The sequence below is a fragment of the Lissotriton helveticus genome, chromosome 2_1, assembly GCF_964261635.1.
Source record: "Lissotriton helveticus chromosome 2_1, aLisHel1.1, whole genome shotgun sequence".
Classification (NCBI taxonomy): domain Eukaryota; kingdom Metazoa; phylum Chordata; class Amphibia; order Caudata; family Salamandridae; genus Lissotriton; species Lissotriton helveticus.
The window spans coordinates 1257315853-1257340317 of record NC_136059.1 but is presented as its reverse complement, the minus strand read 5'-3'; the positions used below and the strand labels follow the sequence as shown (position 1 = coordinate 1257340317).

General features: G+C 43.1%; 1 protein-coding gene across 2 annotated transcripts in view; it reads left to right on the top strand.

The window, feature by feature from the left end:
- The window catches only part of RAP1GDS1 (Rap1 GTPase-GDP dissociation stimulator 1), a 748947-nt gene that overhangs the window by 245958 nt on the left and 478524 nt on the right, over nt 1-24465 (top strand). The gene's annotated exons all lie outside the window — the stretch shown is intronic.

Sequence of the window (24465 nt, the reverse complement as noted above, 5' to 3'; positions counted from 1 at the left end):
CGCAGCCGTTAAAGTTAAAGTGATTGTGATCACGCGCTGTAAGGGTGCCGCCAGCGATGCGCTTAATGAGCCATGACTGAAAACCAGATGGCGCCTGTGCGTGTAACCGTGCACGTAACTGAAAGCTTTAGGCCACAAGCAAAAGCGTGTGGTTGGATTTTTAAAGCCCACTTACTAAATATCTCGCCAGACCAGCGCATGAGCTGGTCTGGCGAGATATTGGTCTTGGGAGTACAGCTCTCAAAATGTATTAAATTCAGTACTTAATAAAAATAAAAAGAAGTGCCAAGACCCTTGCTAGGAGGCCACCACAGATTACTCCACCGAATGACTCTTCCTGCGCAGCAAATGACACAACCAACACAACTACTAACCATCACACTGCTAAAAGCGTGACAATTCAGACTGTTTAACTCCCCCAAAGCTATATGAATGGCTTGGGCGACAGGTATTTGTTGTTTTAATGTATATTGAATTAATAAACAACTGTTCTACTGCTCAGCTTTAAAGTATGCAAGCAGTGCCGCCAGTCATAAGTGCTGGTGTTGACAATTAGGTGCTGGTGCCGAGCACCGGAATCCACCGGCTCAAATTAAGCACTGATTAGGTTTTTAAGTTAAACCACGTGAGAGAATTGCTGCATCCTTTGAGACATGGGTTTGTCTGGAAACCTTAGCGTTTGCGCTAACGAACCTGTCATTGTAGAAACTGATTTGATGTAATCTCTTTCACGACTGTTTTCCAAGAGGCATTCTCATGACCAGAGTGAGAGAGCAGACCGTTAGGATGTCTAGCAAAGTTACTTTAGTGAGGTGAAATTCTTCTAGGAGTGTGTTTTTAAAGCTGCTTTTTTATATTTAAGAGGTGCTATCGTTACCTACCACTTGTACTAAAAAGCGGTTGTACTCTTTGGGCTCATGGAGTTGCGGGAATTAACGTGTAGGCTGGATTATGGCCTGCATATATAATTAATCTGTAAACTGTATCAGAAATTCAACATTCATTGAGGATGCACACCCACGAGACAGGCTGGGAGACACCTGCTCAGCTCACCTGCATTAATCTGAACACTGTAAGACCCCCTTTTGAATTTTGATCAGTGAGGAACTTAAAGTGCAAATTATGGTGTGTTTAAATTGTCCTCTGTTTGTTGCTGCCTATTGGCTATTGCTAGTGATGGTGGGTAATTACTACTTTGAGAGACTTAGTATGCCGAGGATCAGGGTCCAACTAGCTAAAAAGCCCACCTATGAACAATTATGTTTGTGTGTTTTAACCTACACAGCTCACAAGCATCCTTTAGTACAGGGATTTATAGTTTTAAAGTTAACCCAAATTTATTTTAATCTTGGACATGTACTTCTCTTTTCAGTTTACAACATTTAAATGTGTTATGGTATTATGATTATACACACACACAGACACACACACATACTGTATAAAAAGAGAGCAGGCCTCGCTAACCAAGGTAACAGGACACTACTGAAAATAGAGTGAAAGGGCTTCCCTGGGATTTTTTATCTCACTCACATGGTTGATTGTGAGTGCGCGGTTTCAGGGTCTCCTTCAGCCCCAATTACACCATGTCAGGGCTCCTAGTATATCGGCCACCTGGGCCGTCAAAAACGTCAGGACTGCACTCATTGCGGTAGTTAGCTCCCTGGCTGTGAGTGCTGCTAATTTCAGCATCATCGGGGATCTTAATTTACATCTAGAAAACTCTTTGGACATGGAATTGTTTCGGCCTGCCAGTTAACCCAGGTGGTTGCAGGACCCACCCAGTCTGCTGGCCCTTCTGCTGGACCCGGTCTTCACTAACTTATCCTCTCTCACAATTCATACCCCCATTCCGATGTTTTGGACCGACCACTTCCTCGTCTCTCTCTCCAGGGTGTCACACCCCTCCGGAATATGGGACAGAAATCCTCTCTCAAGCGCCCTTGGCACAAACTAAACTTGGACCAACTTGGTGTCTTTCTTTCCACTAACACCTCTAGTTTGCTGGCTGACCCGAAGGCTGCCAACACAATGCTCTGTGACTGGATTCTCCAGCCTTTGGACGCTCTGATCCCTGCCAGGTGGTCTAAGAACCACAAATCTAAATCTAGGGCGTGGTACAATGACTCACTGGGGACCATGAGCAAGGCTTGCAAAAGGCTAGAGCGAATCTGGAGACGGAACTTCGACCCTGTCGCAAAGGGGAATTATCAGGCTGCTATTAAAAGCTATCATAGGGCCATTCAATCTGAACGGGCAGCTTTCTACACTCCAAAAAATCAGAGAGAGCTGCAATCCTGCAAAAAGCATCTTTTCAATACTCACAGACCTCAAATCCAAAAATTCCTCTACAACACCCCAAATTACGTTGGACCAGCAGTGTAAAGACCTGGCTACCTTCTTCATTAGGAAGGTGGAAAATATCTATAAATCGTTCCTGCTGGTCCAAACGGGTATATGTGCTGGACCTAATCCTTGCACCACCCGCACCCTTGCAACCTTTCCCCCTATCTCTCAAGAGCAGCTGCTCTCACTGTGCAGCAAAATGAAATCAGGCTCCCTGGCCGACCATCTCAAGCCCGATCAATTCAGGAAAATCCTGCCGGCACTTCTAGCACCGCTGGGCCAGGTGATTAATAGATCTCTTGCCACGGCGGTAGTTCTCAGTGCATGGAAGCATGCCAAGGCGGTACCTCTGATAAAAAAAAACACCCTGGATGCATCTAAACCAGAGAATTTCCGCCCTATTACTCTCCTGCCATGGGCGTCTAAGATCACTGAGGGCTACATCAATTCCTTATTAACAGATTTCTTGAACACTAACAACATCTTAGACCGCTCCCAGAATGGTTTCTGTACTGGTCACAGCACGGAGTCAGAGCTTCTGGCTGTGACCGAACATCTTCGGACTGTACTAGATGCCGGGCACACTTCGGTACTGATATCACTGGACCTTAGTGCGGCATTAGATACGGTTTCTCATTCCATCTTGTTGCAACGTCTAGGGGAGGCAGGCATAGTGGGCCCCTCTATTGACTGTCTCTCTTCGTTTCTTGCCGGGAGGACGTTTCAGGTGAATGCCCCCCCTTTAGCTCCGGTGTTCATACCATCAAACAAGGGGTGCCCCAGGGCTCCTCCTTGAGCCCACTATTGTTCAACCTGTACGTCCAACCCCTGGCGTTGGTAGCCAAGGGTAGAGGGTTAACTATGGTCTCCTGCACCGACAATACACAGTTGGTGGTGGCTCTCCCGGACGACCCCACGCGAGGCGCCCCCCAATTTCGGAGCGATCTCGCAGCCATTTCCGGGTGGATGACTGTGGGAGTTCAGGCCGGATAAACAGACGAGGGGGCTGTATATAGTGAGCCAGTAGGGGTTGTTTATTGACAGTCTTTGATATAACAGTTCTAAGTGGCTCTTAAGTTTCTTCTCTCACCGGCGAGACGTCGTCTTCTGGGGACTCTTCGTCAGTCTGGTCTTCTCCTTGGTCTTGGCTTCTCCCCCGAAGGCTCATGAGAGTAAAAGAAATAAGGAGCCGTCATTCCTTTACACAGCTACAGGCCCTTATACTAGGGCTAACCCGTCACCTTTCACCATTGTGGTTCACACTGTTAGGGCGGACTGGGATATTTGTGGGGGGAAAAGGGGTTTTATTTAAAGTGGCAAAAGGGTAATAGGGACAGGGCAGGCTTGACACTGAGTTCAACTATCATGTGAGCACAACGAAGCCCCTGTTGAATTGGGGTTGCTGCTGAGTTCGTGTAAATAGGGGGGGGGGGGTGCACAAATAAACACTCTTGCCCAAGTGAAAAATACCCAAAACAACGAAGACCACACTCAAAATGGGGTTTGCGGAGGTTGTGCAAATATGGGTGTATAAACACTCGGGCCGTACTGTCCCGGGTCCTTTTTCCACCCCCCCTCCCTAGTCACCCCTCTTCCTCTCCCTCCCCTCCCCTTCCCGACTCAAGAGACTCACCGGCTCAGCCGCAACTCTCCAGAGTTGCGACCGCTCTCCAACCTCCTCCGGCGGGGTCCACCACTCCTCACACCATGTCTCGTCTTCTTCTCCGTCTTCTTCTTTGTTCCTTCTAGGTTCTTTGGCTTCCTGCAGCTCCGCGTCTTCTTGTCCTCCGGTTTCTTCCGGCGTCTTCCTCTCTCCTCCGGCTTCTTCGCGCCTGCCGGTTTCCGATTGGCTCCTTTTCTCCTCCTCCGGGAATTTCCTTCCGGGATAACTCCCTCCTCCTCCAATAACATCATCCGGGACCGTCTCCTGTGTGGGCAGAATGCGGAGGGGTATGTATATCCTCCGATAGACCGTTCGCGTGGTCCTACCTCTTGCCGGTAAGCGTTTCTCTTTATATGATACGGGCCCGGGATGGATCTTGGTCGGTGTCCCCTCACAATGACCACCCACTGCCTCCAACTCAATGCCAACAAATCAAAGGTGTTGGTGGCAGGGAATGACCCCGAGCTTTGGAGCGAGCACTGGTGGCCCAAAACCCTCGGTGACGCCCCCCCCTCCTAAGCAGGTGGTAAAGAATTTGGGGGTATGTATTAACTCGGCCCTCAATTTCCAAGTCCAAACAAAGAAGGTGGCTGCGACATACTTCAGGCTTCAGCGGGGGTTCAGACCTTTACTGTGTTTTTTCGACACACCCACACGGCAAATCATCATCCAGGCCTCGATCTTGTCAAGGCTGAACTATGCCAACACGCTATATCTAGGGTCTAACAAGGCTGAAATTGTGAGACTTCAGAGGGTTCGAAACGTGGCTGCCAGAACCCCCTTGGTCTCCGCAGAGCCTGTCATGTGTCGAATGCGATTCACCGACTTCTCTGGTTGCCGGCGGCCAGGCGGATTGAGTTCAAGGCTCTCTGCTTGGCCTTTAAGTTCCTGAAATTGGCCACTCGAGGAATCCTGGCTGATTTATTACTGCCATATGTACTGATACGGCAGCTCCGTTCCCTGGGGCAAAACCTGGTAGTGGTCCCCCATGTAAGGAGGGCACGTGCTGGGGGATGCGCGTTCCGCAATCTAGCGGCTCTACTCTGGAACTCGCTCCCCACTCAGATCCGCAGCTTGATCAACTACCTAGCTTTCAGGAAGACCGTTAAAACACACCTTTTCCCTCGGTTGTAGTCCGTCCTGCCTCACCCCGTTTGTCTCTTACTGCTGTCAGCGTCAGGACACCCGTTTGCTGGGGCAGCTGTCGCTCTTTACAAAATATTTAACATAACATTAACATAACATAAACATCAATCCTTGTACACCATATGCACCTACTTAATATACTCATTCACGTTCTACAACATTAAAATGAAATGATAATCCCTTAAAGTCTCAATCACCAAGTTCAAAATGTAATATATAATCTGTTTATTAAAAACAAGTTAAAAAATGATCAAAATCACAACATTTACAGAAAAAAATTGGGGGTTTAAAATTCATTTTTTTGCATTATAAATCACATACATGATCATTATCAGTTAAAAAAACGGCGAAAACCTGATTAATTGAAAATTACAAATACATAGTGGACCCTATCAATTGCACCTATTGACACACATTACTTAAAACAATGATCCAACATATCTACATTACAGTGAAAAAACTGGTTGGTATATCACTAGATTCCTATCCCGATTTCTTTGTAATTGGATTCGCATATAGTGACGTCGACGCGTTTCGGTGGTAAATAATTGATAAGGAACCACCTTTTTCAGGACAAGCACGATAAGGTTCTTTATATCCTCCATAGAGACTTATTAACACCGTTTTCCATACACAGATGGGATAATAATGTAAATATAGGTATTTCAGTATCTATGTAACATAATTAATGTAGCTCACATCTATTCGTACTTCTTAGTACATTGTCAATACACCCAATACAGATTATCTAATATCTTTTAATGTTTCCATTCGATTATCTACCATCTTTTTATTAACACATCATTTTACATCATACTGTTACCCAAGGTTGGTAAAAGAATCTAAAAGTACTCATCACACCACGTCCCATTCCTGCATAGCTACACACACACATATCCAAACTCTTCCGCGGTTTATGTTTAACAATATACAGTAGGCTTAAAATTCCATTTCACCAATATTGTTGTAATGATCCTTATTTCCCCAGCACTCATAAATATAGGGAGCTTCTGGTAGGCTCTATCACAGTCCACATGCCGTGAAAGTTCTGTCTTCCTCTATGTGAAAATAGAGAGAGAAATGTAAAGATATTTTCTATCTTAAAATTACTGACCTATTCGTCTCAGGAGGATATGAATACATCCATCGCTAAATCTGCATAGCTTACCTAGGAACATAGGTCGCTGGTCTCAATACCACAACAGTTCTTCTACAAAAAGCGGGATAAATATCCTCCTTTTGTTAAATTCCTCTAAATCCGAGTATGTTTATATTCCAACTGCACACTTCGAAGGTCATGCAGATGAGGCGTGTTTTAACCTACACAGCTCACAAGCATCCTTTAGTACAGGGATTTATAGTTTTAAAGTTAACCCATATTTTTTTAATCTTGTCATGTACTGCTTTCAGTTTACAACATTGAAACGTGTTATGGTATTTATTTCTATATACACACACAAATAAATATTTGTAAAGTGAGTGCCTATGTGACAAGCTGAGTGAGAAGCAGTAAAACGGGGAGAAGGGTTGAGAGTGAGTGATGCCAAAAAGAGAAAAGCATTAAAAATGCAATAGGTCTCGCAATTGTTTTAGTTAGAGCTATTGGCATTGGAAATGACAATGTTTTTTACCTATGTGTTAACAGGAACATTTTGAGAAACTGGGTGGATACTTGGAGGTAAATTTGCTAGAAAAATTTACAGGATGCTTCCTTGGAAGCTAAAGTAAGAAAAAAAGCTTAGGTACAATCAGTCCAACGATGACCTTGTGGGTACCGGTCGGCGGCGGGGGTGAGGCGCGAGCACGCAAAACCTGCTCTCGCCCCCAACACGATAAACTCTTGCATCACGGGTGCCCATACCATTCCAGTACTGTCCTCGACAAACCTGTCCGCCCACAGCATGCGAAGCGGCCGTCCCTATTGCCACATGTACTTTTGCCTTACTTTGAAACCTTTAACTGTTAGACGTCTCGCCACATTGTGACCGCTTGCGTTACCTAGTACCTGCACATGCGGGAACATCGTCATGAACCTAACCAACAATCTAAATCTGTTTAATTTGCGGTTGGCCAGTGGTAAACGCTAATATCCATACTGTAAAAACTGCGTGTTCTGCGCTATCGCGTACCTGAGTAACGCAAGTACCTCGGTTTAAACCAACGCCGGCAAGGGAGAAACTCATATTATCGCTCTGTACACCCAAACAAACAATATGAATTGGTCTAAGTTACAGGTGGCAAAAGAGAACAAACGTTAATCAATTTTTAGTGCTCTCAAAACATCGAAATAAAACCTCAATATAACACCCAGTGGTACGGAGAGCCTTGCGGAAAAGCTGCCCCGAACGCCGCCTGTACAATTTTCCTAAATTTGTGGGCGATATGTAATGAATAAGTGTTGGACTTCCCATCCCGTAAGGGAGCGAACCGCAACTTTGTTCATAAGACTGTCACACTGTAAGCGCTTGAGCTACGTCGTACATGAAACTAAAAAAAACCTCGGTATAAGTAGTCATCAGCATGTGGGCACGAGTAAAACGCTTTAAATGGGGGCCTGGAGATTGCTTCTTTCAATGCCGTGCATAAAACAACAGACCCCCAACTGCACCACCGAAGGCCTCCATCAGCCATCTGGGGCACTGAGAACCAGCCATGGCTCTTTGGCGAGCAGCAGGCCATCCCTATGACGGAAGGGCGGGGGGGCGATTGGAAATCTTTCGGGGCATGTGGGGAAGAGGTCCAGACTAACCTTACAACAACTTGGCTCTATTCCGGACCCGACAACTGAGATGATGACAGCAGAACCCGACCCAACAGCAAAATGCACGACAAACGATGACGTGTTCAATGGTTGAACAACACAACAGTTGAACAACCTAACAAGACTGCGTGCCCGGCGTCAAGGGTGGTGGGAAAGAGTGCGTAAGGACTAGTTAAAGGAGACTGTGTAACGCCGCATGTGAAAGATCCAGTCCGGGTGGGCGGAGCCAAAAGTGGACAGGGCGGTACCAAGGAGTGACTAAAAAGCCTCCTTCACAATAGAAAGCCAGCGTTTAGCCTGAACTATGATGCAAGCCAATGAGAAGAAGGGGCGGGGCTTCAAGTCCCCTTCTGAAAGTGTATTGATGATAATAAGCCTTGCAGAGATAGGAGTGCATGCGCACTCCAGCGCTAGGTCTGCGAGACCTAAAAAAGGGAGAACGATCTGAGACAGCAAAACAAAGTGACTGGGAAGGAGAGAATGCATGTGAGAAAGGGAGGGGAGAAAGGATGTGTGAAACTGAAATAAATGAAGAAATTCAGTGAAAGGAAGTGAAATAGAATTTGTGAGTGTTTGTCAGAAGGAAGTGAAGAGGGAGGGGGGCCGGGGGGGCGTGTGTGTGTGTGTGTGTGTGTGTGTGTGTGTGTGTGTGTGATATATAAAGATCAGAGAGAACAGCAGCATAGAGTGTGCACGAAAGAGAGAAAAGGAGAGAGATGAACAGAAAGGGAAACAGTGTAGCGGTGCACATGAGAGAGAAAAGAAAGGGGAGAGGATGCAGTGGCTTTGTCTACCTTCTGTATTAGCTACCTGACACATCAGGAAACCAGGAGCAGCCAGGGCAGTGGCAGCAGAAGTTGCCAGACTGCCTCAGAAGATGATTGCGCACCTAGGTGGACGTATGTGAACTATGTTGCAAACAAGTAAAATGTGAACTAGATGCATTGATCCCAGACCCAAAGGATCTGGATCAGTGGACATTTACCTCCACAATTTGAAACATCACTCCAGTGAATGGTCGATTTGGTTTGCAAGCCATAGCATTATGCATGGATGAAGAGAGAGTACAAAGACAGTCTAGGCTTTACATGTGTACTCTAGGAATTCTTTGTGAATCCCAAAAGAGTTGGAAATCTATAAAAAAATGTTACCTATTTTTATGATGCCTAGATTTAAATTTCAAAAAAGTGAAGCTAACCAATAGAAGTTCATTGTCTGGAAGTGACTGGTTGAGTCAAATCGTTTTGGTTATCAGTCATCCCTGAGAATGGTGTTATATTCGCACCTACACTGGAGGCCCTGGCCTTTGGACTCACCAGGGCATAACGGGTCTGCTGCTATAACAAACAAGCATTTGCAATGCAATAGGTCTCGCATTAGGCAAAGTTTGAGCTTTTAGTATTGTAAATGGCATTGGCTATTTTTTTTGCAGTAGTTAAGTTTTGTTTTTATAAAAAGGGACATATAAAATATGTTGCATATTGACATATAATGATGCAGCCCACCTATGACTTATGCAGCAGCAAAATGGAGCAGCATTGAGATCAATTTGTACTGTAAGTGCAGCTCCTGACAGTCCTCTGACCGCAGGCCAGGAAGTCATTGTAAATGCTTGTTCATGTAGTGTGTGCACATTTTTCACGAATGAATGGCATTGAATTCTCATACCAACTGAAAAAATAGTATTCATAACATCTCAGAGGGCTGTGGACCGTCCTGATGAAAGCCTGGTGGCCTGCAGGGCTGAGCACAAGTGGATAAAACATGCTGACAAGTGGATAGAGGCTGGTATTCACTTCTTATACATCCCCCAGTCCGAACAACATAGTGACCACTATCACCCAGATAAACTCCAGTCCTGAGACCGAAGATAGCAACTGTGACTCAGATTCTATAGATGGCAAAGACGGTTTCATGTTAAATCACTCCATCTTAGGCCCCTCGAATGGTCACTACAACTCTTTTGACAGATCATATACCCTACAAATCACGGATGAAATTGCTGATTAAATTGGGCTAAGTATTGAGATACAGAAGACAACAATAGCTATGACTAAAACAAACAATAAGAATAATCTGCTATTATACTCAATATTATCAGCAATTTATTTATTTATTTATTTGTTGACATTTGTACAGCGCTCTGTTACCCATAGGTGTCCTGGCGATATGACGGCTATAAGTGATACACTGATTAAAAACTGAGAGTCATCAATCAACCAGTCTATATTGACAGAATAAACAAAAGTCCTTAAAGCAATGGCTATTAACAGTAAACCGTTAACCCCAAAAAACTAGTTAAGATAAAAATGAATGTGAACGTCTGAAATGGATGGAAATTCTACTGGAAAAACGAGTCCTCCCGCAGAATGGATGACCTTATCAACCTCATGCAACTAATACCAACAAAAATTGTAACTCTATTAAAACAGCACAATGGAACAACTTAAACCAGAGCAGAAAGCAAGTCTGACATAATTAAAACCAGGAATATAAGCGTAGATAATTCAGTACCATTGTTAGAGAAATAAAAAAACTTTGTAAGAAACATTATTTTACCACGTCTTGAAGACAAAACCGTCTGTAATTTGTCCACAAACCCTTTCATCGGGGACTGCTAATCCATTATTAAGAAGAGTACTGAAATATTACAACAAGATATACTATCAACTGAACAAGAAGATATTGAGGGTTTTTAAAATGTTGTGACCAAACATAGGATAAAAAAATTAAGAAAAATAAATATAAAAATGAAGAACTTTCACCCAAGAACTCTAAACTGAAACATCAACACTAGAGACTGTAGTCTATTTTAAATGACGCTGAACAAATGTAACAGTGGTGTGATTACAAACAGAAAAACAGTGTAATATTAACAGAGAAAAAGGAAACTCAAGCCTTATTGTCAAAATAGAGTGCTCCAACGTGGACTCAATGCAATAAAGATATGGAAAACAAGTGTTAACAAAAACCTCTATACTCTGCCGGCCTGCGACCAGGAAGTCAGGCAGGCCGGCGCGACAACAGGAAACAGGAAGTAGAAGGGCGGGAGCCTACCCCGCCTCCCACGGAAGAGCCGGAAGAGCCGCGATTGGTTGCAGCACCGGAGCAGGCAGGAGCCTACCCTGCGCCCCGGTGCCGAAGAATGGAGGAAGAGTCCTGCTGCCGGTGAGTGGGGCTTCGCTTTGTGGCTGGCCTGCGAGGGCGGGAGGGGGGCATGTGTGGGCGCGCGCGCGGCGGCGGCCTGTGTATGTGTGCATGTGTCTTGGAGTCTGTGTGTATGCGTGTGTGACTGTGGGGGAGGAGGAGGAGGGGGTTGCTTGTCTGGGTGCCTGCTGCGTGTCTGTGTAAGTGTAAGTGCGAGTGCGCGCGCGCGCGTGTGTGTGTGTGTGTGTGTGTGTGTGTCTGTGTCTGTCTGTGTGCATGCATGCATGCGCGGTAGGCTGGGAGTATGGGAGGGCGGCGCAGGAAGGAACGTGCGCGTTCGCGCACACCAATCCAGCCTGGACTGCGCTCGTGCACCTTCTCGTCCGTCCTTCCCTCGAGACAGCTGACTATACGTCTCCAACCCTGGAAGCATCCTTTGGATGCTAATTCCAGGGCGAGACCTAAAAAGTGTACAAGGAAAATGTTATGATGTCACCCACTGCTCTGCAGCTGGGTGTTCTCTCGTAGAATGTGAATGGTTGGACATTACAATTAACAAAGGGGTGGTCATGAAGTACTTCCGGAGACGCAATCCAGAAATAATTTTCCTCCAAGACACGCACCTTATGGGAAATACTTGAAAAATGCTCAAAAGGGTAGGCTATAGACTGCTGGCCAGGATGGGCTGTGTTCTGAATGATCGCTGCCTATGAGGATGTGGATAGAAGGGAACTCTCCTGCATAGGCTTTTGGAAAGGGAATGTGCAGCATTGATGGATTCTGGTCCGGGGTAGAGAGATGCCTTGCAGACATTACCGGTACGCAGCTCCTTCCCCATTCCCCCACCGTCCCAGAGGTAAGGTGGCGGTACTCGACATATGGGGGAGATATAATCCTGCAGAGATACTCCAAAATTTTGTATAGAATAGATTGCTTGGTAGTTAGGAAGAATGTTGTCCAGCGATGGGGCAATATGTCTCAAACAGATCTAGACATAGAATGGTGCTCACTGGCTGAAAAGCTGGTCTATGAAAGCAGAGGGTGCCCAAAAAGTGGGACAAGACCGGCCGACCTCGGACCTGGGGAACTCGGTTCGAGTCTCGGTAACGACGCCAAAAACCCCCTGTGATTCTGGGCAAATCACTTAATCTCCCCGTGCCTAAAATGAAAGTGTGTCGTCATGTAACGTAACTGGTGCTATATAAAGCGCTCTGATAACTGATTCGGTTCGGTTCTAGTTCGCGCTATATAAAACTCTGCAAAAAAAAAAAAAAACTCGGTTGATTGCAAGTGTTATATGGAATATAGTAGTGCATCAGTTTCACTGTGGTCCAAAATGTGCACACCTGGCTGGCTCCAAACTGTGTTCGTTCCTGGATGGAAGGAGACATATTCATCCATCCCAACTGTTAGATCTCTTGGACTGATAAGAAGAAAAAAGTAACCTTTGCTCAGTTGAGTCTCTCTTCTTGAGCTATATATGTTCCAATATCTTCAGATGGTTTCAGTACTGGAGCAAGTTGTTATGATTTGGAGTGAAGACATCAGTCCTATTACTTACCTAGTGGACGATGTGATATAATGTTGTAAATATCTGACAGATTTAGGCATCAAGTATAACTTGGATAAAAACCTATTTAGTGGAAATGGGTGCATCAAGAATCTTCCAGGGAAACATTTTTCTTTCAATATGGCCACTTCCGTGGTGTCTTTACCTTTAAAGAAAGCCCATGGTCCAGTACAATCATAATTTGGGTCTTCTACATCTCATAAATGATTACTGCTGGCAGTCTTGGTTGGTTTTTTGGACAATGGACTTTTTGGTGGCAATTATTTTCTGATAGGCACTTAAGCAAACCTTGAGCCTGGGTGTCTCCAAAGAGTGGTCCTCTAGCCTCTACTGTTTATCCCAAAGTTGTTGAGTTTACTTCACTGAAGAGGCTTATCTTCCCAACATCTTTTTGGATCAGCATTCTTCCTGCGCATAGAACCCTTGCATAGCAATCAAGTCCACAGTGTTTTCCCTTTTTTTCGGAGTATCAGTTAAGATTGTTGGTGCTCTGACCAGCTTCTTATCTCATGGTTGAGATGCTGGGTGCCGGCCCTTACATTGAGTAAAGGATGAACGTCTCCATTGAACAGTACATTTTGTATCACTCTTCATTCCCTCTGAATGTGCATGCTCATTCCACCAGAGCTAATTCAGCATTTGTTGCCTTTTCTAGACAAAAGATTCAGTTAAAATGTATTGCTTAGGTCATAAAATCATATCAGCATGAAACAAATTCATTCTACATGATACAAGGTAATGAGGCCTTGGCTTTAATTACATAGACTAGATACAAATTCAGTAATTACATGGGTGATTGCCACAAGTACCACGTTTTGTAATAAAACATGTTCAAAACAACATATGGCTAAAAGTAAGCGGCATTTCATCTAATTCACATTTATTTACTCTTCACATCTCTTAGAATCTGTGTCTCAGCTGCTCTTAGTAAGAGTAGCTGGGATACTTCCTCTCCGTGGTATTATTTCCTCTCCATTAGATGGACAGAATACCATAATAATTACAAGATGGCTTCCGAAACCATTGTAATTGAAGTGAGGAGGCTCAAACATAAAATTCTCACACCTCCATATAAATGGCAACAGAAGTAACCGATTCCTCCGCAGCGAAGGGCTCGGCAGATTCAGCATGTTAGATGTTATATTTGTTCTTCCGTCAATTTAGTGAAGTGCATGAGTGGTGATTGTTAACATACTTTTTTTTATCAGCATTAAATTAAAGATTAAGTTGCTTATTCCTTAAATATCTTCTCAAAACAGTTTTGGGCTTGCCTCGCACTGGCAATTGCAGTTAAATTCCGAATCATATTTACCAAATAAACTACTAAACCTTTGCTTTTTCACATTTGGCAAAAATCTCTCCCACTTGAGCCTAAATCTCTTCAGTTTGACCCTGCTATGAATTTCAGATTTTGTCTGTTCAATTTTACAGCCGAGATTTCAGCTTCGTATCTCAATGAACCTAAGCCCAAATCAGACTGTTTGAGCTTTTATCCCCACAGAATTCTGGATATTTACAGGCTTTGGAATGGTTTTACTTCAAACCAATAAAAATCGAAATGTTAAATATTAAACCTGCTAATTCATAGATAACATATAGGATTACAGATGGATAACAGTTGGAATGTTTTTCCCCTAGGGGTTCTGAGTGACATCAATTAGGAAACGAGCAAAGCTTTAGTTGTGTATCATGTCTCTCAGAGTTCCTGAGGTGAAAAAACATCCCCTTTATTCACTGTGAACGATCTACAGTTGTATGTTATGCACGGCCTACCCACATCACCTAGCCCTGCGTTAACCAGTTGTGAAGGGCTAGTAAAGTCCTGGGGAGCCACACAAAGTGTAGCCTAACCCGACTCAGCCAACTGCCCCATGTAACAATTGGCGTATTGCCACATACAACACCACCTTCTGGCCATCAGGAAAAAAATATCCTCCCAGGCCACTTTCCCCGTTGCCTCCTTCCAAATATAAGAAAATAGTTTCTAGCATCCTGCAAACCAGTCACACCACCTTCTCTTCAATCCACGCCTCTCCCACCGAAATAAATAAAATACCTGATCTCCTGTCTCACACCCTACCACCCTCTGTGCGTTTTCACCCCTTCCCTGCCCAGTGCTCTGCTCCTATTGGAGCAGGTAGTTGATGCCACACTGGCAGGATCTCGGAGAGCCCCCTGCCAAAGGAACCTGGAACTCCTTTACGGGGCGTAGCAACACTGGGAAGCAACTTTTGTTTTCCACTGTTGCAACGTCATAACAGTAAATAACCGGATTTGTTCATGTTAGCTTTCTCTCAGTGAGAGCCATACATGAGAGTAGGGATTGATTTTGTTAAATAGGCCTTCAAAAATTGTTCAACTGAAAATTCACCATACTTAGAATTAAAGTGACAACCATCTTCGATAACACTCATCGCCCTTTTAAAAATTCATTCTTTGTACTCTCTAGACACCTTTACAACAAAACTCCTTGTTTGATATTTAACATTTTTCAATCACATCTATTTGTTTTTTGTTTGCCATCACTAACACCTTAGTTTAATTAATCTCATTAAGTAGCAAGTTTTGCTCACAGTATACATCCAGGCAATTCAATTGTATTCTCAGGCTTTGGTATGTATGGTTGAGGATCAGCAGATCATCCGCATATAATAACATATTGACATGTTCTCCATTTACATTTAGTGGAAGGCCTCTTGCATTTCTAAAGGTTTTCAGGGAGATCATACAAGAAGAGAGGGAACAGTAATGGTTCATTGTTTTAAACTGTTATGGGTAGCTGTTCTTTTGTTTTCTCTCCCCCTGTTTCCCCACAAACAGCTGTGCCCCAGTCTCAGATTGTAGAGCAACGAATCCTTCAAGTAGACCTAGTGGAATTCCCTTTTGTATCACATTTATTTCATAATAAATTTCAATTGATTGATCGTATCAAATGCAGACTTAAAATCCTCAGAGCCTATGCTAAAATTACAATTCATTTTATTTGTATGACTGGCCTACTCGAAAGCCTGCTTGTTCCAGTGGAACGGCATGGTTTGATACTCACTCCTCTAAAGCCCCAAAGTCACTTTTTTTAACACTTGTGCTAAAACATTAGTTAACTTAATCATTATGTACCACTGAGGATCACCCATATCCTTCTTAAAAATGGACCTAAATAATGATTACTTTCAACTACTTTGGTACACCACTTAGAAGCTACCAAATAAATAAGTGTTTAAAAACGTGGCCCAAAGATTAAGATCCACTTCATGTGCCATGCTAGGTAAACCATCCGTCCCTGCAACATAGCTGTTCTGAAGTGATTTAATTAGTGTTTCATTCTTTATTTTTATACTTAACATCTAGTCCTTTTCTGCGTCAGAGCAATGGAGTTTGTTGGGTTTCTTATTAGTAAGTGTATCGCGCATCTTACCCATTTGCTCTTTCCATTGTCTCTTAGTAAAAGAAAGTTTTTGAAGATTCACTTTTTGATAGACAACCACCCACTTGCTATTTTCAAAATCTTGTGTTATCATTTGAACTCATAATGCTTCCCACGAATTCCCAACATTTCTTGGTAGCTTCTTTTTTCTTTTGTATATTCAAACAGACCTTCTGTTTCTTTGTATGTTGCTGAATGACATACAATTACTTCTTCCTTTGTATTTAAATGAACCTTCACAGCCTGTCTAACTGTTCTTCACTTAATTCTGCCCTGGCACCTATACCATAGGTTTGACATGTTCCTTGATATCTTTCACAAAGTTGTCAAACATCAAAGATCTTGCCCATTTTAGTTTCAGAATCCTCCACATTTATAGTACAGGTACATTCTAGATGAGTTTTGAGGATTTGTACCTCTTTAACCTCCAGACTCAAAGTTCTAAGAGAGCTTTCCAACATTGCCATATTCTTTCTGTCAGCTTTACCCATTTGACAAAGTGTTGCGAAAATGTGTGCGACTAGGATCTGGTTTTGTATGATGCTTTCTTGTTCATTTTTTCTGTTTCTGCTTTAAAAATATAACAAACAGTAGGGATTAGGAATAAGCCAAGGAAAATTAATTGGGTTAGGTTAACCTCATTGCGTTGAGTTATGGGCTCACCTGGCACTGCAACTTGATTCCAAGTCATATTTCCAAATTAACTGCTAAACCTCTGCTTTTCACGTTTTACAAAATCATTTAAACAGAAATCTCTTAAGCATTCACTGCTATGAATGTTCAATTTTTGTTGTCTCCCTGAACATAAAACTAATCTGAGCCATAGAGCTTCTATTCTTATGTCAATGCTAACACAATTTGTAGGATGCATTAATGCACATTATTGAACTTATGAAAAGAGCGACTGAGGCAAATGCACACTAGAATAGTGTGCAATCTAAGGTACAGCAAAGAACTTTACTTTTTGAGTTACATGTAGTAATATGGAATTTTACTAATAACCCCTGGAGCAAATTTCAACATAAATAGAGACTGGGATTGTGGAAAAGAAAACAAAATAGACAAACATTAATGAAAAGTACCAATAACTGACATTAACAGCAAACCATTAGCTGTTATGTATTGCACATAATGACTATTGAAGGAACAATATCCCCACCTGTATTTTTACTGCCAATTGGTCAGCGTATTGGAAGAAATGAAGTTTTGAATCCTTTGTGAAGGCTATGGATAGGGACATTTGTAGTGGTAAATGTAAGTTATCTTTCCTTAAACATTGTCATGGAACTAAGCGGAGAGAAATACTGAAGCATCTTGCACCTCTGTCAACGGCTGAGGAGGAAGATTTGGATGAATAGGCGTCTGCCAAAGCAAAATCAAACATGACATATAAAACAAAGATAAAGGAAGTAGTTGGAAGATACCAGTAGTTAGGAAGAAGGCTATTGTCAGGGGAATCTGTGGATGGCTATGCTGTTTTTTTACGGGTTTAGCAGTGGCTTGTAACTATAGGTCGTTCTATGGTGAAGTGTTAAATGCAGAAGAATTCTAGTAAAATTACACACAGTAGACGTTTTTGGCCATTTATTTGACATTAAACAAGACAGCGGATGGAGATCACTAAACAGTTTGAATACTTTTCTCATGTCATCAAATAACCTGAAACAAATAAAGGGAATGAGGGGGTGATCATTTGCAGCTTGTAAGGTCTGAAGAAAACAAGACACAAGCCAGAGATTGAAGGCGGAGTTCAAGAGTCGGGTCAATTAAAATGGAGAAGTCGCTACGAAGGAACGTATGTTTCCTGTGTGGCATTAAAGGTCCAATATTTTCTAGTAATTTGTGTCCTGCTGCCAACCATACATATATTTGAGGTGCAGACAAAGGGGACATGTGTAGTGGAAGCAGCACCGTGGGATATAGACAGCGTAGAAACAAAATCAGTGGAATTTGGGGACAGAAGATGAGGAAAAAGAAAGTGATGAGCAAGAGTTTATTTCATTGGGTGGGAGAGGACCACAATTTCCTTTTTTGCAGCATTAAGGAGAGTGGAAAAAGCATTATAGAGCTGATCAAGGTTTCTTAATGATTAGCTAAAGTCATCCTGGCATGGAAGGTGAGAAGCAATTTGTCGTTGTATATCTATTGAACGTACCGTAGCCAAAGTATTTGGGTGACTCAGCGCCCCTTGCCCAATATTAATCAGATGTTAGGGACCCTGAGTCGTATGGACATTTAGGGAGCCTGAGGAGTGTGACCATGTTTGCCAATGCTGGATCTCTCCTCAGCATATCACCAAATGTTTTGTAGAGCTCCAAATCTTTGACCTAATTTCTCACCCAGGGAGGTGTACATAGTTTTCCCAGGACAATGCACAAGCTATTGAGTAGGATCAGCAACTTTACCTACTTTCAGCGTGCCATATTGGTTTATGGGAAGAAATGGGAGTAGCATGATCACACATTAAAGGAAGTACTTGACATGTTGAAAAATAGTGGGATGACAATAAAGCAATACAAGTGTAGGCTGGGTAAGGTTGATTTCTTGGGACAACGTATTGATTGTGAGGACATCAAACTTTAAAACAGTGTGGTGAATACTGTGTCTGAGTACTGTGGCGAATGTATAGCAAATTTTGCAGAAAAAACGGAACAATAGCGGAAATGAATCAAGAAGAATGCCAGATACATTTGGTGCCAGAAAGGTAATAATGGGATTGAAACATTTAAAGCAGAAATGCGTGAAGTACCATTCCTGAAAACATTCAACACATGGTTTCAGACTATTCTAGTTACTGATGTGAGCAACAGTAATGCTGGAGTGTTGCTTTTACAAGTAAGGCATAGCATGGAAGTTTTAGAGGCTTATGCAATAAGGGCATTGATGCAAGTTGAGTATAATTACTCAGTGATGGAAAAGGAAGTCTTAGGGAATATGAAGAATAAGTGTGGTAGTGAAGACCCATCAGACAACGAGTGGTGGATGATATCAAGATCTGAGAGAGAGAGGGAGGAATTATGAAGAGAATTGGGGGGAAAGCCTAATTGGCCAAGGGATTACAACACATTATATAGTCTTAGCTTTCCACAAGTCATTAGGAGCCTGTTCCACAGATGTTATGTGAGTTTATTCTCTTATCTGGTGTTTGTATTAATCGAACATTATGTATGTATAATATACTCAGTTGTCTTATGCATTTAAGTGCAAACTATGTACACACACTGTGAATACATTTATCATTGTTTATCTATTTTTTGTTACCTTAGGGATGTGTAATGTCTAGTGTTAGACTTCTATTTTCTCAAGCACACCTATAGAGTGCTGTCCTTCTGTGAGACCACCACAATCTTGGATGCTTTTTGTGGAACATGGATTTTACCACAGGGATTATGGGAACGGGTGAAGAGGCAGATGAGGCGGTCTAGTATATTTTTGTTCCTCCTCTGCATACGGACTGATGAGCCTTGAATGAATGCTTTCTAAAATAGTTTGAGAGTGCAACTGTGATTTCACCTATTCCCTTCAATGGTTATCTGGTGTGTGGCGTATGGTGCTAACTTGTGGAATGTTCATTCTGTTATGATTCTATCAGTGAGGCTTATCCTCACTGATAGCTTTCACTAGGTCTTTCCTATGATTATATGCATTAGCTCCTGGTTTGGTTACCCAAGTCTAAATCTGTATCCGTATTCCTAGAGATAAAGTCTGCCACACAAATGGAGTCATTCCTGCACAACCAGGTGACGGTAACCTGCATTATAATGCTACTATTTACTGTTACCAACACTGGGCGAAAAAAGAATAGGCTACATTGACCTCCCAAATGAATCTGGCTAATGCAACTATTCTTCCTGAGTTAGAGTTTGGTAGGCTGGTTACTGTGCCAAAAACGTGACTGATATCTGCCCACCTTATTGTAAGTGCCACTTGTAATAACGTGGGCAGGATATCAGTCCACCAGTATCTAAATCAGGCTCTTGATGTCCTGAGACCACAGCAGTTGAGGGGGCATAGTGCAGAGCTCGGTGGTGGAGAAGCAGAAAACATCCTAGGAGTCTGGGAAAGTGTCAAAATAAGGGGGCACTTAGGAGAGTGTATTGCAGTCATGTGAATAGTCTGACGTGTGGGGATTCTTGTTTTCCAGCCCTATTTGAGCGATCCAAAGCGCTCTCAAGAAACAAATGCTTAATAAGTGTTTATCATTTTGTAATTGGTTCAAGTTTCCGAGAGAAGATACAACTGATAGAAAGCTCCTGGAGCATAAAAGGCTGCCAAGCGCACACATCTGGTTTTGACATTACGTGTTGCAGGTTTTTGTTTTGTGAAGACTGTATTTATTTGCTAGTCACCTACCACATGCAGGTGGTGGGAACATGCAACTCTCATTAGTCAAAATTGTTGTCGTGTACTTAGTGTGTGTTGCAGCGAGACTGTCACTGTCTATTTTAAGATGCTTATTCTATCTAATAAATAGTGTTACAACTCTAGCTGTAAGTGTGCCAGGTTTAGCTGAAATGACCCCTTCATGAGCCAGTCTAGCTGTTTTAAGGGTCTACTAGTCTAAGTCTGGCTGCGACCAAATGGAATGGGTTGCATAGTTCGGGATTCACATAGAAGTTTGTAACTTTAAGACCATTATTTCTTATATGTTCCCGATGTCAAGGAATTCACAAAAATGTCCAGCCGATCAACAGAAATATATGGAAACTGTAGATTTGCTCCCCTGAGCCTACATCTAAACTGATTACATTCACAGCAGTGGGAAAATCTGCCGTTTTCGGATCAATGCCAATGCGTAAATGGAATTTAATTTTCTTTCTGTTTTCATTTTCGTCTCGAATGCATTTTGCCCAGTGTAGACAGCGCTTCATTAATACTTTTTCCAAAAATGGCAGACTTTAGGGGTTCTTTCACCATAAATGCCAGATTTGTTGGCACCAAATGTATGCACACACATAGGGGTTGCCACACCTCAAGAAAGGTTAGAGAATACACAAAAGGCTAATACTTTGTAGGTGCAGGCATTCCAGCTTTCGCCCCTACAAAAACCCCAAACTCACAACTTAGTAGTATACAAGTATGACATTTCCGCTGTGTTTTTTTTTAAACTCCTTATTCGTGACTGTTATAGGATGTCATACATTACATTCCTTCATTAAACCACATATCAGTCTTTTCCGTTTTCTTTACCATTAACTTTTGGTAGCATATTCTTCCAAATCATGAGGCGTTTGTCTTACAATTCTCCGGATATTTCCCAGTTTTACCCGTTAAACATCATAATCATGACTTACATATTTTGCTAAACCCCAACTGTTCCACCCTCCCCTTCCACCCGCCCCCCGTCTCCTGGTCGTTATCCCTTATACACTCTACATGTCGGGTCAATGTGCCTCAGTCTATCTAGAAATTGTTATAGTTCAGAGGCCTGGCCTATCCCTCGTGAGTTGTAATCGCGCTCGTGTACCTTGGCCGTCCCCTGCTACATGTGTGCGTTCATTCCATCGGGTCTCGCGAACTGGTCAGGTCCATCTCTTCCATTTCGATCATCATTAAGTCCCACTCTTGTGCTATAGGGTATTTGCGAAGACCTTTGTCCTCCTCCCCCCGCAGCGCCGCGGATTCAGCTTTGCCCTATTTCAGCAGATCAGCTCGTCACATTTTCACCTGCGGGGACCTGGGCGATTTCCATCTCATAGTGAGTACCCCGAGTGCCAACAAGAGTGCCAGGTCCGTAAATTTCAGTTGTGCTTTACATGTTTTGGGTCGTTTCCTGTTCCCTATCAGACAGGGTAGTGCCCCCTCAGGGATCTGGAATGCTGTTATGGAGTGTAATGTGTGTTTGATCGTCTCCCAGTAATTGCCTATCTTCGGGCATGTCCATAGCATGTGAAGGATGTGTGCCTCATCTTCTTAACATCTTGGGCAGCAGTGTGTAGTGGCAGGGAACATCCTGTGGAGTCTCTGGGGTGTGAGGTATGCTCTATGGAAAATCATGGCCTGTATGAACTGGAACCTAACATTCCTAGATACTCTCCTATGATGCCCAAGAATGATTTTCCACTCTCCGTCTGTTAGGGGTTCCCCCGTGTCTGCAGTCCAGGTCTCCCTAAGTGTGGTGATTGGCGACGCCACATGTTCTCTAATACCGACATATAGCCATTTCACCAGGTGTCCCCCCGTACCAATATAATGTAGGAGGTGCACCAATTCATGTTGGTCAGGTTTCGTGCGTTGCGGAGCCCAAGTTCGCCGCACATAGTGCGTCACCGAGGCATGTATTAATTTCCGCTGTGTTAAGGAGAATTTTGCAAAGTAGAAATCCACAAATCCCGATTCAATGAATCACCAACTAAGCTGTTTTTTTTTCACTGACCTTGGTTGAACATATGTGCAGGGGAAAGCTTTATAAATTGGGTACTTCTGATGAGACACAGTTAATGGGATTTCAGAAGTAGAACAGAGAACACAAAAGAACAGAGGTATCCTGGATGTACTTGAATCCCATCACAGCTGAGACTTTTATAACAATTTGAAAGAATCACTTGGAATGAGAACTAGTAACCAGGCAGGCCAAAAGGTTGGAGCCGCCCCTCTTGCAGGGAATGCATGTTCCAGAATTAAAGGCTTTCCGAATGCTTTGCCTCTACCTTCCTCTTCTCCCTTTCGCTATCTCTTGAAGCCACCCAGTGCCTGCTGCAGTTAACCTTGGAGGGTGGGGGGACGTGGCAGTGGCACCAGGAGTGGCATTGGACTTTCAAAACTGGCCTCCAAAGGCTCCAGACCACTGAAAAAATGCGCGGTCGAATAAAAGGCCGGTCTGGGTCTGGTAGCATCATATTATCTGTCTAAAGCGATCTATAGGTCTGTTCTTTCACTAGCTGAGATCAGAGATGGATGCTACACCTTACATATCTGCTAACATTTGAAAATCCACATGTAATCAGCAGGTGGATGGATAGCCACATAATAGAATCCTTGCACCTGAGCTCTCCCGATACAGTTGTTGACCGGCAAAAGCATTTTTTGTAGAAGTCAAAAAGCTTTTTCAAACTGAATTGTTCTGAATTTAACAATGGCAACAACTTCCTAGAAGAAGAACAGTTTTAGTATTATGTTTCTGATTGTACTTACCATGGTGGAAAAAAAGGATAGAGGTATCTTCGTAATAGAAAAAGAGCAAAACTAATTCCAGAAGGGGCTTTTGTAGGAGACTTCTTTAAACCGAGATTGTAGCCATCTGTTTTAAGAAGACCTCGGTAACCCACCTGTGGCTCTGTAAAATTAGGGACAGTGACTGAAAATAGTCTGGTCAAAAGGGCGATTTAGAAAGCCCCAAAAAACGTAGGTCTTAATTTTTGCCTCTGCTGCAAGTGGTGGGTGGCACCAACATAAATTTTTATGTCCTAGGTTTTAATTTTCATTCTCAGACTTTGACTCTGGCATCGAAAGGCAGGTAAGGGAAAAGTGGGGAAATTGAAACATAGGAAAACAGTGACGAAGTCAGGAAGCATGGATGAATAAGGAATCTGCATGAGTGACATAAATAGCGAGGAAGTGTAGAATGGTGCAAGAAAGAGGTGGAAATAACAATGGAGAGGGTGTGGCGCAGTAGCCAGAGCTGCCATATTGGGAGATGGGGATCTGGTTTCGTGTCTCGGCATCGGCTCAACATCCTGCGATTCTGGGCAAATCCCTTAATCTCCCTGTGCCCCTTGACAGCGCCTGGGTACCCTCACGGGTGATAAGCCACGCTATATAAATCTACAAATTATTATCATAATGATACATTATCATTCTAAATTATTTTAATAAGACTAGGCAGCCTTGTACTTGCCAACTCTAGTGTTTGTCGTTGCTGCTATAGCTCTTAAAAATCTTTCGGCTCCTGCACTTACTTTTTCTGTTTAATTAAGCCCAGCTCTTGCCTCCCAACGAGTGGTGGCCAGTGAACTAAGAAATGGTTCTGCTGTAAATAGCATGCCCATTTTGTACCAAGCAAAGAGCATAGTGAGTGAAAACAGTTCAATCTCATGGGAGCCTGAGGGAACTTTCAAGTCAAGAAAATGTGGCTAGATGCTGCATTTTACATCATGATATTGTAGTCAAAAAGCTACAGGTTTTCTGAACATTTCTATGGGACGCTTAATAAATATTTGAATACTTAATATTCTGCCACAGTACATAGAAAAATGATTTATCTGTAGAAGCAGTTTTTAGGTCGAGCCTAGGGGCAGCGCACATGCGCTGCTTGCTCTGCGTGGCATGCTGTATTAGGGTACGCAGGGGAAGCCCCCGCCCACTCTCCTCTCATATTGGTCATTGGCATGTGTCATTGTACTTCTTAAATGGTGGCTTCTGATACGTAAATAGGCTTGTTAGTCCCTCCTTGGTACCGCCTTGTCTGCATT